The sequence below is a fragment of the Poecilia reticulata genome, linkage group LG11 (genome assembly GCF_000633615.1).
Source record: "Poecilia reticulata strain Guanapo linkage group LG11, Guppy_female_1.0+MT, whole genome shotgun sequence".
Taxonomy (NCBI): Eukaryota; Metazoa; Chordata; class Actinopteri; order Cyprinodontiformes; family Poeciliidae; genus Poecilia; species Poecilia reticulata.
Genome location: NC_024341.1, coordinates 9,376,393 through 9,384,337, shown reverse-complemented (window position 1 = coordinate 9,384,337; position 7,945 = coordinate 9,376,393).

Below are 7,945 nucleotides of genomic sequence, written 5' to 3'. Positions count from 1 at the left end.
TTGCATTCTTGCATCTATTGTTGAAAAATAACAAAAGAAGAAAAAAAAGGTTAATTACTTTGAAGAACTGTTTGGCAAATGTACTCCTAAGTGATTAACTTTCTCCAATTAAGCAACATATAACCTAAGTTACGATAAGCAGCTGCTGTCTGAGATGTTTCCATTGTTCATCATCACAGGTTACGTTTGGGTCTCGTCCATTTATCCCACGCTTTCAAGAAGAAATGCAAAGATTTTCAATCCGATTTGAAAAAGGTCAGGCGAGGAAAGGGAATAACATTTGCAAAGAGGTGGCGGTTGTGTGGCAGGCTACGGTTCTTAAAAGTCACCATAGGGCTTCACGTGTTTCACAGAAATGACATATCAAAACATCAACACCCCCCCATCAGTCGGGAGATCAAAACACCTGTCAGCGCATATCAAGACGTGCGTCAATATACAAGGAATATGCAAACATCTTCTGTTGATAAATCAACAACAACAACAAAAAATCTGCATTGGCCTCCAACTGTCTTGACATGTTCATACGTCTCGACAATGACACACTTAGGATGGAGAAGCGGTACTATCGCGGATGAAAACTTGCATCTTCACGGTTTTTCTCAAGAGGATTCCCCCACGGAACTCGCGCCGAGAAAGCGTCCTTTTCTTCTCGCAGCGTGCCGTCTTATAATTTAATTAGTTGAAGAAACATTACAGTCTCGACGTGCACCTGCCGCTCCTGCAGCAGTGACTGCCTGCAATAAGTACTGTAATGTTCATTTTACCTCATGCTGTATGCGGAGCGCGAGAAACTCCACGGAGACCGTGGCTTCTTTGAGCCCTGTTGGCTTGTGAGGGATTCCCCGCAGAAATCCTTCCATTCATCTCGCCTTGCCGACTCGGGAAAAGGAGAGACGGAACGCCGCGGAAAAGATTTTCTCTCTAGATAAAAGGGTCGATTTCCTAATTTTAGGAACAATGGCTGATCAGAACCAACACAAACGTGACGGAGTAAGGGGCTGAGGGTTGGAACGAGGGGTAGATGGCAGTCAGTGAATCCCACCGCCCACACACTTGTTGCATGCAACACTTCCAATTAAATTGTTTTGAAGTTCAGCACTTCGGCTTTTGTTTTCGTGCGTTTGTTGTTTATATATCTCCGCGACACCAAATGCGGTATCATTAGCGCGGTCTCCAAGGCGACTTTTTATATCCATTCGTCAGTCTGGCTTTCTTTTTTTGTCTTTTCCTCCCTCTTTTTTGCTTTTATCTGAGATCAGAAGAACTGAATTGAAGCCGTAGTGTTCAGATTGCGGTTCTCAACATTTCTCTTTTGAAATAAATAAAAAATAAATAAAAAAAGAGAAAGATTCTAACTCATCCTCATCCTTATTTTATCCACATTTTCAGCATGTTCCCCCCTTTCCAATTTCCCTGTGCTCAGCTGGCACTTTAGGATTATACCTCCCCACCTCTCTCCATGTTCCTTCATCTCCTGGCTCTACATGGACCTCTAATATGTTTCTGTAATGAGGTCCCACTCTATAAGGACCGGGCCCATCTTTCATGGCAGGAGTAAACAACCAGACATGCATCATATCTGGCTTGACCCTAAACCTGTCGGAGACACATCAAAGAAAGAAGCACTCCTTGCACCGGGGAGGGAAAGGCGTCATTAAATGGACAGGATCAGAGACGTTGTTTGTGCAATTTCTTGTGAGTTCTCAGTCTGATTGTCCAGAAAAGGCTCCAAAATGAGACTGAGATTTAGAACTGAGTGCAGAGCAAAAAGGGAGAAGCTGAAATTTTTTTGAGGGGGAGAGAGGCAACTTGGTGGGGAATGATGTTGTTGTAGAAGACGACAGAGAAAGTGGAATATTTTAAATCAAGAGACAAAATACATGTTCATAATTAGAGCTGCATGGCCCCTTTCACACTGGATCAAGACTGCACCAAAAGGTTTAAAATAACCCAAATGTGGATGATCTCTGCAGGGTCTATGAAGGATCTTCTTGGATGTGTATTCTGGGTTTGATATTATTGTTGGAAGCCTATCTGGATTCTGCATGTAGCCTAGATCAGCAGTTGTAGGTTTCCTGTCTGAACGGCTTCAAAGCCGGCCACAGGAGAATTTGAGTTTGGACTATGCATACTGATCTCATGCTTTGGCAAAACCTGATATTATTCACAATGATAGGGTCCCAAGTAGTGTCATTTACTGAAACCTGTAGCAACACTGCTGCTGTAAGTATTGCCATTTCCTTGGCTGAAACATAAAAATGTTGGGATGTCAGTAGTGGGAAAAAATAAACAACTGGAACTGTATGGTGCAAAAAAAAAAACAAAAAAAACTAATGGACAGAAAGGGAGAAAATCCATGTTCAGAATCATTACACTGAAAAAAAAAAGCATCAGAAAGAAGCACGAACACCTCCAAATTGCATGTGACTTGATTCTGTGGAACCAAGGGAAGTTTGAATACAAAAGTATTTGTGACACTTTGATAGAGAATCTCTGGCATTGCATTTAGTGAAAAGGGTGGAGGACAAGACTTATATCACATGAAGCTATGTACAGTAAAAATAAATAAATAAATAAATAAAAAATCAGAGTTACAATCAGCTCACAATGATCAGTGAAAACGATTCATTTTGTGTGTGTGGTTTCCTTTTAACTGCACTCAGCTTGATATGCAGACAAAGTGCGTTGTGACAACAAAACGAATGTGAAAAATGGATTCCTCAGAGGTATGCTGCTCTCTGTGTGTCTGGTGGGAATGAGATCTTAGTGAGAATTATCATGACCCTTTTATGGTCGTGTAAAATCTGGAAAACAAATATAGCAGATTTGTTGGACATAATTATGCCGTTCTTTTATGTTTTGTTGTTTTTTGAAAATGACACGTTTTTTCATGGCATTCAAAACCAAAGCGTAACTCTAAACTTAAGATTAAAAGACAGTTACTTTGACATATAACCAACAGTTCTACGGAGGATGAGTGCATTATGAATTTTAGTAGAAAACAGGCAATCACTCCACAGAACTGTGTCATGCATATTTCATTTACAAAGACATGTGGATGTGTATTATTAATAAATGTCTATTGAGCTGTGCAGCCGTTGCCCTTGCCACCCGTTTAAAGGAGTTTAGGTTACAGAGGCTGACTCATAATTGAATCATAGTGCAGCTGCCTCAGTACAGGGGGGACATTTGAATAGGAACAAGCCTTGTGGGTTGACATGAGGAATGAGGACAAAGAAAGATGAGAACTGGTCAAAAAAAACACCAGATTATTGATTTTCTTCAGTCAGGAGGAAGCATGTTTTTTTTTTTTTTTTTTTTCGTTTTGAGAGATACAGTGCATCCTCCAATGTGCTTTGCAATATTGATTGTATAATCTATATTTTATTGCACTCAGCCATTTGCTGCGTCTGGAATGAATGGACTTTGTTTTTCACTTACTGGCCAACAATTAATGGCATTTATTAGTCAGGCTGAAGATGGCAAACATTTTAAATGTCATGCCGTGTGTGTAATTACACATTGCATATACATGAGATAAACTGCCTGCAATTTGATTTTTTTTCTTCACAAAATGAGATTCATTTGTTGGTTTTAACTGCATTGATGCAATTACTTTTGCACTTTTCTGACCGCTTGTGCAGTACGTAGAAAGATAAGCAATTTTTCTCAAGTGCATCTAAACTGATTCTTAGTCAACATCTGAACATGGATGTCCTTCTACTTTGCTTTCCTTACATGAGGTGGGGGCTTTTCATATTGGTGATATGGCTTTCTGCCCATGGTGGTGCAGCTAATGGAAGACAACACAAGTCAAACACACACACGCACACAACAAAGAAAAATAATGTCAGTTACACCTCAAATTAGTTTTAGTTTAAAGTATATACTTGTCCAAAAATATTGTTCCACTGAGAAATAACAATAATCCTGAAATGTCAGGATTGTCAGCAAGAAAAAACCAAATGTCTTGTTTTTTGTTTTTTTTTAAAGGAGCCTGGACTGCATCTCACCATTTCTCTAAAATGCTTCGTTTATGTCTCTCTTAAGTTACATAAAAAATACTTCTTCTTATAGTGTTTTAATAATAGATGGTACTTTAGTATTTATATCAATAGAAAAAAGGACAAGAACAACAAAAAAACGCACAGAAAAACAGTTCTGAGAGTACAACATTGCCTTGTTTGGTATCACTTCCTGTGTGGCACATTTGAAGTTTTCAAAATAAAAATGTTTGAAACGATCGATTACCGAGTTCTTTAAATCTTTAAATAAAAATGTTGTTTTTGGTTAATTTTATAAGAAAAAAAGCATTTTTATTATTATATGCACATGGTGAGTAAACTGCACTAACATTATTATATTAAAGTCAGAGAGGCAGAAGTTAAGAATCTAGTGACATATGATCTACATTTTACTGCAAGACGCAGAAAAACTCATCTTATGCAGTGAGGAAACATTATATTCTGGAATCTAATTATAGACAGACCATTTCATTTTTATATAGTCCTCATTCTTGAAAGGAAAAATCACTTAAAAACAAAAAAGACAGTGTGGCTGCTTTATATAAGACGGCTTGGTCATAACCCTCAACTCTGGTGGCGACCACGTTTTGGAGTAATAAGCATGCTGGATTAGCTACCCTATTTAAGAGTGAATTCAGTACAATATAGAAATGCCCCAGGCCAGACCATCATGTCGCCTTGAATTTAAAATTGCTGTTTTATTCAGACGGAGCATTTGTATTCAGCGAGTGACACCTCGACAGGTGGCTACACCGCATATGCATCTTACCAACCTATTCATAGTGCAGTGTTTGCACACATAGAGACGGGTGCACTTGGTATCACCTTTCAACATATTTCATAAAGTTTTATTGCTTTTCTTTCTTTCTTTCTTTTTTCCTGGCACAAAGAGACATTCATTATAACAGAGATGATATCAGACTTTGTTGTGGGGAATGTAGGAAACAACAGTTGTGTGGTTACTTGTGTATAAATAACACAAATCTATCCAATACCTGAACCTGCTAGCATTAAAAAAAAAAAAGATTAAAATAAGGAAATCAAATTTAAATGTCAAGTAAAATACTACAAATATTTGTGGGTTTTTTTTGTTAATTTTCATTTACGTTTTCTCACAGAGTCAAAAATTTCAGTGTATTTAATTGAAATTCGATGTGATAGACCTACACCGCTAAGTGCTCACGAACACAATGGTAAAATTCTACGTAGTTTTCAATTGTTTTTAGAAATGCAAAGTCAATACTTTGGAGACCCACACTTTATATCAACCTTCTCTAAGTTCTGCACCAGCAATATGAAATTAGTTTTTTTTTTTTTTGGTACAGTAAATAAAATGGATAGTTTATATGAAATTGAAAGCTGTGAACTTAAGACCTAAAGAAAATGATTAAAACATTTGTGCTTAGTGTCCTTTTCAATGTAAGTTTTTTTTTTTTTTTTTTTTTTTACAGATAATTTATGCTGGTATTTTTGGTTATCTTTATATCTAAGTCTTTGTGAGAGCTGCCATTTGCAGACCCCTGGTTAATGTGGATGTCCAGTGCCCTGATAGGCCTGCATCTGCCTCCTATGTCTGTTTTCTGTTCATTTTTGATATAACATCGCTCTGAAACTAGAACTCCACCATCTGTTCATTATTTTGAAACCACCCTTGGTAGAAGAACATTTGCTGATGAAGAAGATAGACTGATGCAAGTGAGCACAAACAGGTAGATGTGTGCATATCCTGAGAAAAAAAAAGAGAAAGTCCCAGGCGCCCATAATGTGGTTTTAAATCAATACCATCTCCCCTGAGTGTGTGCTCTTACAGTCTTGTCCCATTGATCTGTGTGCATAATAGTGAAATTCAGAGGAAACATACATGAAAGAGACCAATGCAGGGCTGGACAGACAGGCAGACAGACAGACGGAGAGAGAATGTACATGATACCTGTCAGATTAATTTTTCTAAATACTGATGTAAGAAATGTGAAAGACTCGAGCTGATGTAAGAAGATCTGTGACTGTTAAAGCCCTCCCTGTTTATCAGATGTCATCGTTTGGATACAAACTTAAAGTGGTGGCGGAGCACACTTTGTGGGCGGGACTTGGGAGTTTCTACAGCGGCCCTGACGTCTGATCGGATGCTTCAAAAAAGCAAGTCAAAACAACTTGATCCAATTTTGCTAGGATTTTGGGTCAATATTTTCAATGGAAGTGTGAAAATGACATTTTGTACTAAACATTCTGATTCCATCTTGGTCTTGGTATTGGTATTGGCCTTGGCTCCATCCTTGATTTGCCACTAGGCAATTCCAAAAACACTCCCTCACCTTTTGTATCCGTTGTGGTCTACTGTATTTATGCCACTTCACACAATCTCCTTTAACAAGCCAGGCTTCTCTACAGGACTTTAGTGCCAAATATCATTGCGCTTTATTCACCTCACATAACACAGCATGAGAACGTCTGCAGGAGCATCGGGCTCACATTTAAAACAGTACACTTAAGTGCAGCTGCAAGCCACCCAAACAGCCCTATGCATTATTCATGTTCATATTCACAGCCTCCTATCTCCTTATCATTGCTTCATGATGCTCTCCTCGCTGCTCGCCGTACAATCAAGGTACCAAAGGCGTCTGTGTGGAAATCAGTGGACAGAGTGCACAATACGGTCTGATAAATACACTTTAGAGAGTTGTACGTTGGAGGATTTAGTGACTAAGCTGGTGACTGCGTGCTACTTAAGATTTTTCATCATGTTCATTTTCATAGACTGCGTAATGTTTCCGTCATCATTTTGGCAATCTCTCAATATGTTTTAGATATAAAAAAAAAAATAGATCAAAATGTTTATCAGTATTTATTCAAGCGTTGCACCTGTTGCATTTTTTTTTCTTCTTTTGCTGTAAACTGTCAGATGTGCTGATTTTTGCGCCATGTGCATTGAACTAGGCCAATCAGGAACTGACTGTCAGGTGCATAGCACAACATTGTTGTTCCTGTGTGTCGTGTGCGTCACGTGTGTGACGTGGTTATGTGTGGGTCACGCGCACTGTGTTTGGTTTTGAGCATGATGCATATTGAGAATGCGTCATGCGCGTCTTTGGTTGTGTACGTGTGGGGTCAGGTGCAATTTGGGGTTTGTTGTGCGCACTCTCTGTGGCCTCACACACACACACACACGCACACACACACGCACGTCTCTCTTTTGTTGTCGCTCTCTGTAACACTTTCATCTCGATCTTGTGCTGACCTCTGTCATGCAGCAGTCCAGCTTTTCAAAACCCATTGATCAGATTAAAAATGTACTCATCTTAACAAATGAACAAACCCTAAACCTTAGAGCCAGCGAGCAATGAAAGGCATCAAAACATATTTACGGGCGGTGTTGCAGCTACAAGCAAGGAACAAATCTCCTGAATGTAAATGAGTTTGATTATCGGCAATACTACGCTAATCTGTTAGCTCTTTGTGAACTACTTTTCCAACTGCAAACAAAAGATGGTTGCAGTAGCGTGTGGAGATTGGTGCAGTTATGGAAACGTGCCGGCAGAATCGGGATACATGTGAAACTTATTTGCAATCCTACATTAAAACCCCCTGGAGAGTAAATAAGCCCCCAGTGTTAAATGTATTAGGAAATTCAAGCGCTTTGGCTCCTTGTCAGAAAATGCACTAATTCCACAGCTAATGAGCTGACATATTTCAGGCTAGCCTCTGGCTAATGCAGCCCCGGGCAACTGTTGTGCATAATAGAAATTAGAATTTTACTAGCATTAAAGTATTATTACTAGGACTTTCAGTACCAGTTAGCATTGCAGGAACAAAGTGCAACAGCAAAATGCAAATAAACGTCTTTTCAGCTATTGTATTTATTTACAATTGCATTTTAAATGCAACTGTAGAGTAGAAAGCTTTACATATATATATATATA